Source organism: Equus caballus, chromosome 13 (assembly GCF_041296265.1).
Source record: "Equus caballus isolate H_3958 breed thoroughbred chromosome 13, TB-T2T, whole genome shotgun sequence".
Taxonomy (NCBI): Eukaryota; Metazoa; Chordata; class Mammalia; order Perissodactyla; family Equidae; genus Equus; species Equus caballus.
This window is the reverse complement of record NC_091696.1, coordinates 42,855,646-42,865,220: the sequence shown is the minus strand read 5'-3', so window position 1 is coordinate 42,865,220 and position 9,575 is coordinate 42,855,646. Positions and strand designations below refer to the sequence as shown.

Genomic DNA, 9,575 nt, shown 5'->3' with positions numbered 1-9,575 from the left:
TTAGTGAGGGTTTCATAAAAGGGAGCTATAAATAACAATCACTATTTTCAGGAGGAATTTACCAAAGCCCCTCTGATCTGTTAGAGGACTCCAAAATTTTAGAATCTCACTTGGTAGATTTCATCATTCCTGCAGTGGTGTATCTCACCGTGGCTTCTTTATTGATGGCTGCTAAGCTTCATCTAAGATTAGTCCAAAACTCACGACCCCACAAAACCAGGACAGGCTGTATTTTCCCCACTCTGGTCTCTCCATCTCGGCCTAAGTGCTTCGATGCCTTGGATATACAGTTCAACTTTGCAACTGGAGTCTGAACCAGATTCCTTGTCTCCAGCTAATGCCTCCTTCTTGGGACTTCATTTATATTTTGTTTTGGTTCAAGGTGAACTCCTTTATTCCCCAAACCGCCAATCCATTTCCCCTGAGTAGAGCAACTGGAAAAATTTCACAGTAACTAATAATAATAAAATAATAATGGTGGCTGAAATGGAGTGGCTTCTAGGTCCTGGGCACCCTGCTCAGGATATTATACATGTATAACATTCTTTATACCTTTTTCACAAAAGCCCTGAGGTTCTGTTCCTATCCCCACTTTACAGCTGAGAAAAATAAGGACCTGAGAAATTTATTAAGTCCTCTATGCAGATAAAGACTTTCCTAAACTCTCAACAAGTGGGTAGTCTCCTTCTAATGTTGCTATTTAGGGATCTAGAGTGATCAAAGATTTCGTTATAAAGGTTGATGGGGCCCCATTCTAAAACATAACCTTTTACCACACAGAATGTTACCATTAGCTATTAACTTTATAGTAGGGTTTCTATGCCTCAGTACTATTAACATTTGCAGACACAGAGCTAATTATCTGTTGTGGGGTGCTGTCCTGTGCACTGTAGGATATTTAGCAGCATCCCTGGCTTCCACCCATTAGATGCCAGTAGCATCTCCTTCCCTGAGCTGTGATGACCAAAAATGTTTCCAGACATTGCCTGATGTCTTCTGGGAGGCACAACTGCCCTTGGTTGAGGACCACTGCTCTAAAGCATAGAACAATCCCAAGGAACGTCTCTCGAATGGAGTTCAACAAGGGGTAGATCATTTTTGGTAGATCTGGAGGCCAAAGGAAAAGTCCAGGGCACAAGATTTTGTTCAGCAAGGATGGCATCTCTAGTAGGATGTGGGGCATGAATGTGAAAAACCACCATCTTTGGCCAGGTTGACTGAGGAGGTGATCTTGGGAACGACATCCAGAAAAGAGCGAGAGATGCAGGATTGGGCAGAGTAACAGAGGCCTCTGGTGGTACCGTGGGGAGGTGTGGAGCTGGGAGACCCCTTCAGAATTGTCCCAAATTGACACACGGGGAATGGGCATTTGCATCCCTCTATTGACCACTTATTGGGGGTGGGCTGCCCCTGGGGGAGGTATAAACAAGGGCAAGTCCAGGGAAGAGACTAAGCTATGAGTCCCCAGAAGCCAAAACTCTTGACAACTTGGAGAATAAATGCCTTGGTCCTAAGAAACATCTCATGGCAAACCACAGCAGTCACTGCAAGCACCAAATTACCTTTAGGGCTCTGTGGTAGATGTTTTACCTACAGCTTCTCATGTATTTCCTCATCAGAACACACTGTACGGTGTAGGCATCATTCTTCCCATTTCACAGATGAGGAAATTGAGGTGGATTAGGATATTACGGGTTAGAATATTTTTGGAGACAAGTGACTAAAAATCCAATTCAAACTAGCTTAAGCAAAAGAAATTAATTTATTTGCTTTCGAAACTGAAACATCCACCCATAGATTTGGCTTCAAGTCCAGTTGCAGCCAGGGTTCAAATGGTAACATCAGGACCCAGTCTCTCTCTATTGGCTCTGCTGTCCTCTGTGTTGTCGTCACCTGCAGATCTTGAGTCATTGCTCCCAGGTTATTGACACTTGGTCATTTCAACTCAAGCAAAAGTCTTGGAATAGATCCCCTTGACGCTGATTGGCCTGGGTTGGTCATGTGACCATCTTGAACCAATCGCTGAAGCCACGAGGATGAGGTGAACTGGCTGGTACGGCCCAGGTCACATGATCCACCTCCGGATCCAGGAATGGAGTCCCGTTCACCAGAACCGCCTGGGTTGAGAGAGGTAGAAGGTAGATCCTGCACTCATAAAAACCTGTTATCTTGTTATCTAAAGAAGGAGGAGGCGATGCTAGGCAGCAGATACGACAGACGTCCACTCCAGAGTCTCAGGAAGGTGAAATCATTTATCTCAAGGTCAGAAGCCTGTAAAGATAGAGCCAGGTTCATCACATCTGTCTGCCTCCACAGCCCTTTTTGTTTTCCCTCCGCCTCTTGGGAAAGAAGAAGAAACCACTGAGGCGATTTAGAGGAAGAATCAGCAAACTACAGCTCATGAATCAAACGCAGCCCACCGCCTGTTTTTATAAGCAGTTTTATTGAAACACAGGCAAACCCATTCACGTGTGTATTATCCATGGCTGCTTTTGCGCTACAACCACAGAGACTGCATGGTCCCCAAAGCCTAAATGATTTGCTATTTGACCCTTAACTGAAAAAGTTTACCACGGCTTTATTCAGAGAATGGTTCTCTCTTGATAGATTCCGGCGGTTGCCCTTGCGGATGGAGCCAGCGTGACGTGAGGCTTCTCTCATTTCCCTCCTTCTTCTACTCCCACGTGGAATCGTGGGTCACCAGCTGTGTTTCCTGCTTTCTTCCCTATCCACCTAATACCAGGTTCATTTATCTCCCCCAGAAGAATCCCTCAATTGAAAAGCGAAAACAATTCAGGAAGGAAGACTTGCAACACACATCGCGTGTGTGAATGCTCCAGAAATTCGCCAGTTACACACATCGCTAATCTGGAAGGTGTTTTATTTCACTTCGAGAGAACTGAGAAACTTAACAGCCACTAATATCACAACAAAACTCAGCTCAGTCTCTCCATTAGACTGAAAGGGTTTTATTCTCCGTGTTCCTCTGTCAGATTTTAAAAGGATATGGTTTTATTCCCCTTCTCATCTAATATTGGAACATATCAATCTACAGCAAGATCACATTTTTAAATGATGTTCTAGTATTTCAAGAGGCATTTTAAAGGGAGAAACATAGCTCCACTCTAGAGAAAGCTCATGGTGGAAAAGAAAGTACCTTTATCTCCAGTGATTCAAGAAATACTTACTGATGCTGGGCCCAGTGGCTTGCTGGCTGGAGGAGGAGATGAGGTTCAGAAGGGGGATGTGAGTTGCTCAGCATCACACAGCCGTGTTAGAGTCAGGACATCTGTGCGCTTCCTTCTTATAGCTGTTGGATACTTTCCATACCCTTGAGGTGAGGCTTGGACTCTGGTTGGAACAAGAAGTGATGTCCTATGCTCTGCTGAGATATAGCACCCTAGAGAATAAAAAATGCCAGCTCTTGCCATTTTCTGGTGTGAATAGCTCAATATTTACCCATTTCTCTTGGAAGAAAGTCACGCAGTGGGCCATGGCTGCCAGCCCCCACATAGTCCAAGCCTTCATGACCTGGTGGTTTATTCTCTCAACAGACCTTTTCTCTGCAGCCACACACACCCTCCGTCTGTTGCTTGTACTGTTCACAGTACCTGCCATCACAGAGGCTATGCGTTTATGCAGTCCCCACATGCACTCATCCTACCCCCTCCCACCAGCCACTTTTCACCCATCTAATCATCCCTAATTCTTTAGGTCTCAGTTTAAATGTCATGCCTTCAAAGCACTCCCATGGCTCCTGCCCCAACCACTGACTTTTCTGACTAGGTGAGGTTCCTGGTGAAATTCTCATTTTCTTGTTCTATTTATTCATCACACTGATCACATTTGTAATTATTTACTTAATGAGAGTCTCTCCCATTTCTCTGTAAACTTCATGGAGGCGGGAACTGAGCTAGTTGTTCTGTTCACTGCCTTATAAGCAGTGCCCGGCATAATGCCTGACAAATTGTGGGTGCTCACTCTTCATGTGTTGACTAACCAGCCAAAATGGACTTCAGGCTCTGGGGTGGAGGAGAGTAGCAGATGCTTGCATTGTAATGGACGATGGGACTGGCGGGCATTTGTCTTTCCACATTCCTTTATGATGTGCCTTTCAAAAGCCTTGTTTAATCCCACAGGGCTCCTGTAAGCCCCTAGATTTTGCACCTGCCGTCGAATAAAGCAGGTCTCTGAGACCCTCACTTCATTCACGAGCTTATTCCTGAACCTCCTCTCCTAACCCTCCTTACGATCCAGACCAGCTTCTGACCTCTCAGATTCTCCTTCTGATTTAATTTCTCTAGCATATAGACCTGTCTTCAGATAGATCTGCCTTTCCCCACCCCCAAACCATGATTGGGGCTCCATCCTTCCTAGCTGGAGATGTGCCTTGTCCCATAGGCCAGAGCTTACTCTGGTTCCTGAGAAATGCAGCGCCAAGGATGCTCCAGCCTAATTCGCATCCTCTCAGTTTTTCAAGCCTTCTGCTCCCTCCCCCACAGAGTTCTGCACCTGCTTTTTCCGCTGTCTGGAGTGTTCTCCCTCCAACCCTGTTCACTTGGTTAACTCATACTCATGCTGAAGACACCGACTCAAATAGGAGTCCTTCTCTGACTCTCAAGGCAGGTCAGGCTCTCCTGCTATATCTTCTCTTAACATCATAAACGCTGTATTTGTAGAAAATACTTGGAGCACTTTAGAAGGTTGTATTAATGAGAGTATTCTCATTGATGTCTATGTGTTCTAGACTGTAAACTCCAAAAAGGCTGGAATCATGTCTTTTTTTGTTCATTATCACAATCTCAATGTCTGGCACAGAGTATGTGCTTAAAATTTTGGTTAAATGAGTGAAAGAAGAAATTATTCAAATTGGGTAATCCTCCTTGAGCCTCTTCCTCCATTTCCACACTAAGAGCATGGACGATGTCTTTTATGACTTCCCCTGAATGTCTCCTACAATAGGGAGGGCAAATATGAGGCATATACACCCTCAATTCCTACTCGTGAGAGCTTGAACAAGCTACTCACTTGCTCTGCTCCTCAGTCTCTGCCTTCTAAAATGATTCATCGAATAACTGCCCCAAAGGGCACAATCATTCATCCACTCAGTAAAGAGCAATTCTCAAAGTGATGTCCCAGGACTAACCACATGGGAACTACCTGGACCAGTTATTAATGATGCAGGTTCCTACTGACTATTTGAAGATTTTAGAACCAAAACCTCTTTAGGTGCAACTCATCAATATGCATTTTAACAAGCATTATTGATGATTCATATGCACCTTCAAGATGGGAACCAATGGGCGCAGTGAGTTGTTGTGATGATTAAAGAAGATCTTATATATAAAGCAGATTTGGAGTTGCTTTATACCACAGAGACTGGCACATGATCAGTGTCGCACATCACTCTGTCTTTCCATCTACTTACCCATCCATCTACCTAATTGTCTATCTTTCTCCATCTTTTCCAATATACTATTTTCCTTTCTTCCTCTAATTGTTTACTCGCATTTATTTGCTTTTCCCATCTTATCCTAAATATTTTACTTGACCCACACCAAGTGATGAGAGAACTCTAGGAAATGTATAAGACAAAGATGAAGCTCCTCAGGGAGCTCCTAGCAGAGAGGAGATCTGGAACTCAGCAACTATATAAAGATATGTGGACACATCTTGGCCCTTGGGTCTCAATGTCTGCAAACTGCCTCTCCTCTCCTCTTTTCTCCTGTCTCATGAAGCCCCGTTCTGTGCTCACCCAAATGACTCTAGTTCTGGTTCTCACACTTTCTCCAGCCCATGCTTCTTTGTCATTTGGAGATAGGCACAGTGGCTCATTCACCATATCCCACCTATGCATTCAGAACTTCTTCCTCCTCAGGGTAATCACAGGGTAAGATTAATTATGCTAATCAGCCTCTACAGGCTGACACAATTAACCAGAGCATGAGATAGCTCCAGAAATCTGTATAGAAGCCTCTTACCTGCTGAGTTTAATTTCACCATCCAGCACGGTAATTAAGGGGGGTGGGAGAGAAGAGTTTGCTCTTTGCAACCAAAGGGCACATGGTTCCATCCTTTAATGGAAGTTGTAGGAAGCTTTCCAGGGGATATCTGGCCACTTAATGCCCCTCTTGGGACCTGCCACTGGACATCTCCATCTTGAGGCTGGGTACCAGCATTGTAGCTAATTTTTTTTTCTTGTTGGTGTTATAAAATGAGGTATTCGTATTTTGATACATTTTAAAATCTGTTTCCTTCCCCTATCTATTCTTTGACACCTTTCAAAATTTTCAATATTTTTCTTTATTCAAAAATAAGAAAAGTTGTGGGGCCAGCCCGGTGGTGCAGCGGTTAAGCTCACATGTTTCACTCTGGCAGCCTAGGGTTTACCGGTTCAGATCCTGGGTGTGGACCTACACACCACTTGTCAAGCCATGCTTTGGCAGGTGTCCCACATGTAAAGTGGAGGAAGATGGGCATGGATGTTAGCTCAGGACCCATCTTCCTCAGCAAAAAGAGGATTGGCAGCAGAGGTTAGCTCAGGGATAATCTTCCTCAAAAAGTAAAAAATAAGAAAAGTTGTTAAAACTTTAGATCAAGCATCCTTAACATGTATTTCATGGAGTGCTAATTCTGCAAGTTGCCTTGGGGATAAAAGTTTATAATCCAAATTTGGGAAGTTCAAATTTCTATATTCCCCTCTGGAAGAGTCAAAATGAACATTAGCATTTTCAAGCTCTGAAACTCCCGTAAGAAAACATGTTTAACTATGGTTAACCCAATATTTACCCAAATTTATTTTACCATAGATTTTAATTTTGTTTCCCCCAAAAGTTGACCCTAAGATAAGGACTGGATTATAGTTAGTTTATTTCAGAAAACAGAAGTGAAGGAGTGCGAAAAGAGAGGCAGGACAGAGAAGAAAACCAATCAAGAGTGTATTAACGAACTCATTACTGCTAAGGACAATCGGGGTTTAGTCTTGCTGAGGACCCCCTAAAGATTCATGTAGAATGCATCACAGAATTGTGCTGCTGGAGGATAGAAAAGCTTAGGCATTTATCCACTGACTCATATCCCTCATTATTGGGAAGTTACCCTAAGGGGACTTTAACCTTCATGTACTTCTGAGTTGATCAGTTGCTAAGCCTCCTCCAGCTTTGGGGAAAGCAGAATGGAAAGACTTCATGACTCTTAACATGGGACACTGACAAGGGGACGGGGAACTGTCTACCACAGCAGTGCTGAAATCTGGAGGACTAAAGGGACGTGGCATGGAAATCACAAGCACCTACTATACCATATAATCTTTAAAAACTTTAGAATTCTAGGTTATTAACATCCAAAATACTTGTATTCTATGTATATAATTTAGGAAACACTGCTCTGTTTGAAATTATTAGTGCTCATCTATATCTGGTTCTCCAGCCCCCTTGAAGTGACTAATCCTGGTCATCTAAGAGTAGAATGGTGTACTCCAAGCTGAGGGAGTAACAGTTTCTGTCCAACACTCCATCTTTCTCTTCTCCTGCAGTGGCAACCCTGAATGCACCTAGTGAGATGGCCACAAGAAGGAAGCAGACTGGATCCCTGAGTGACCTTGGAAGGGACTACCCCAGTGAGTTGACAGACCTGCCACGGATCTTGAGTGAACAATAAATCAGCTTTTATGTGTCAATCCATTGGAATTTAGAGCTTTGTGTTTATCACAGTAAAGCCTGGCCTACCCTGAATCACACAACAGCCTTAGAGATTACAGCCACAGAAGAGCAAAAGGTCATTGTAACTTCTAGGATATTCCTTACACAGGATATCTGATATGGGCCAGCTGGTGTTATATCAAAAAACCAGGGGAGGATAAAGAAGGACTGAACTTGTCTGTGCCTCTTAGTGTAAGTAACAGAGAATCGTAAAGACAAGTAGAGGAAGGATCGGGTGAGTGACCCAAGCACTGAATGGGCATGTCCTATTTCTGCAGAATGAGATCCTCAAGAGGGAGGTGTCCAATTTGATGGGAGCACATATGGATCCAACTCTTCCTAAAAAGTAAAAGGGATCTGAGTGTTGTGCTTCTATGCCTTGCTCTTAACTCTTTAAATGAGCTCATTGATCTATAAAACATATACTTGCTGGCCTATACATATGAATGATTAAAGTAATGTCTCCTGCCATTGCTCATTCCAATTTCCTTTCAGTACATTTTTCCTATTTAAACTAGCTCTGAAATCTTGGCTCTGTAACCTTTATTCAAGCATTTTTCTGCTCCCAAACTTTGGGGAATCCAATTATACTTATATTTGACTGTTTGAATCCATCCCACAGCTCACTGATGCTCTGTTAATGTTTAAAATTCTGTTTTATCGCTTTATTTAAATTTGGATAGTTCCTATTGCTATGTCTTCAAGTTCACTAATCTTTTCTTCTGCCACATCTAATCTCCTGTTAATCTCATCTAGTGTTGTTTTAATCACACACATTGTAGTTTTCATTTCAAAAATGTCAATGTGTGGGGCCAGCCTGGTGGTGTAATGGTTAAGTTCACGCATTCCACTTCAGCAGCCTAGGGTTCACATGTTTGGATCCCAGGTGTGGACCTGCCACCAGTCATCAAGCCATGCTGTGGTGGCATCCCATATAAAATAGAGGAATATTGGCACAGATGTTAGCTCAGCGACAATCTTCCTCAAGCAAAAAGAGGAAGATTGGCAACAGATGTTAGCTCAGGGCCAATCTTCCTCACAAAAAGAAAAAAAAGTCAATGTGAGTCTTTTTTATATCTTCCATATATCTACTTAACTTCTGATATTGTGAATACAATTATTACAGCTACTTTAATATCCTTGTATGCTAATTCAAATATCTGTGTCAGTTCTAGGTCAATTTTGATTAATTAGTCTGCTCATTATGGGTCATATTTTCTTGCCAATTAATTCTTGATTGGATGCCAGACATTGTGAATTATGCCTTGTTGGGTGCTGACCATCTTTGTATTCCTATAAATATTCTTGAGCGTGTTATGGGACACAGTTTTATTCCTTGGAAAAGTTTTATCCTTTCAGATCTTGCTTTTAATATTTGTTAGGCAGGACCAGAGCATTGCTCAGTCTTGGTCTAATTATTCCCCATTGTGAGGCATGATCCTTCTATGTACTCACCCCAATGCCTCATAAATCAGAGGTTTTCTAGTCTGGCTGGTGGAACAGGCATGACTCCCAGCCCTGTGGGAGCACTGAGCCCTGCTACCTCTAATATTTTGGGGTGATTCTTTCCCTCACATCAAGTAGTTTCCTCACCTGCATGTGCTAATCAGTATTCAGTCAAACATTCAAGAGGTACCCTCTTCAGCCTTGAGGAAAAAATCCCCCCGATCTACTTAAATCACTGCTTTTCTTGGTTTCTGTTACTTGCAGCTGAGCATATTCTTGAATTTGCCCCTCTGCCCCTTTCCTCCGTAGAGAACAATTTGGGTCTGTACCATTACCCCAACACAGAAAACAGAAACAAGTCAATTCTGCTTGGAGGACCTCCCCGACCCCAATTCCCAGTGGATCTGATAGAATTGATGTGGAAATAGA

The 9,575-nt window shown here is 43.0% G+C and overlaps 1 long non-coding RNA gene across 1 annotated transcript in view; it reads right to left on the bottom strand.

Annotated features, from left to right (window-relative positions):
- Window positions 1–1,743: 1,743 nt before the first annotated feature.
- The window catches only part of LOC111767644 (uncharacterized), a 42,926-nt gene continuing 35,094 nt past the window's right edge, over window positions 1,744–9,575 (bottom strand). The window contains exons 3-4 of the long non-coding RNA XR_002799457.2: window positions 3,189–3,400; window positions 1,744–2,271 (exon numbers count right to left, since the gene is read on the bottom strand). This is a non-coding gene — a long non-coding RNA (uncharacterized lncRNA). The remainder of the gene's footprint in view (window positions 2,272–3,188; window positions 3,401–9,575) is intronic.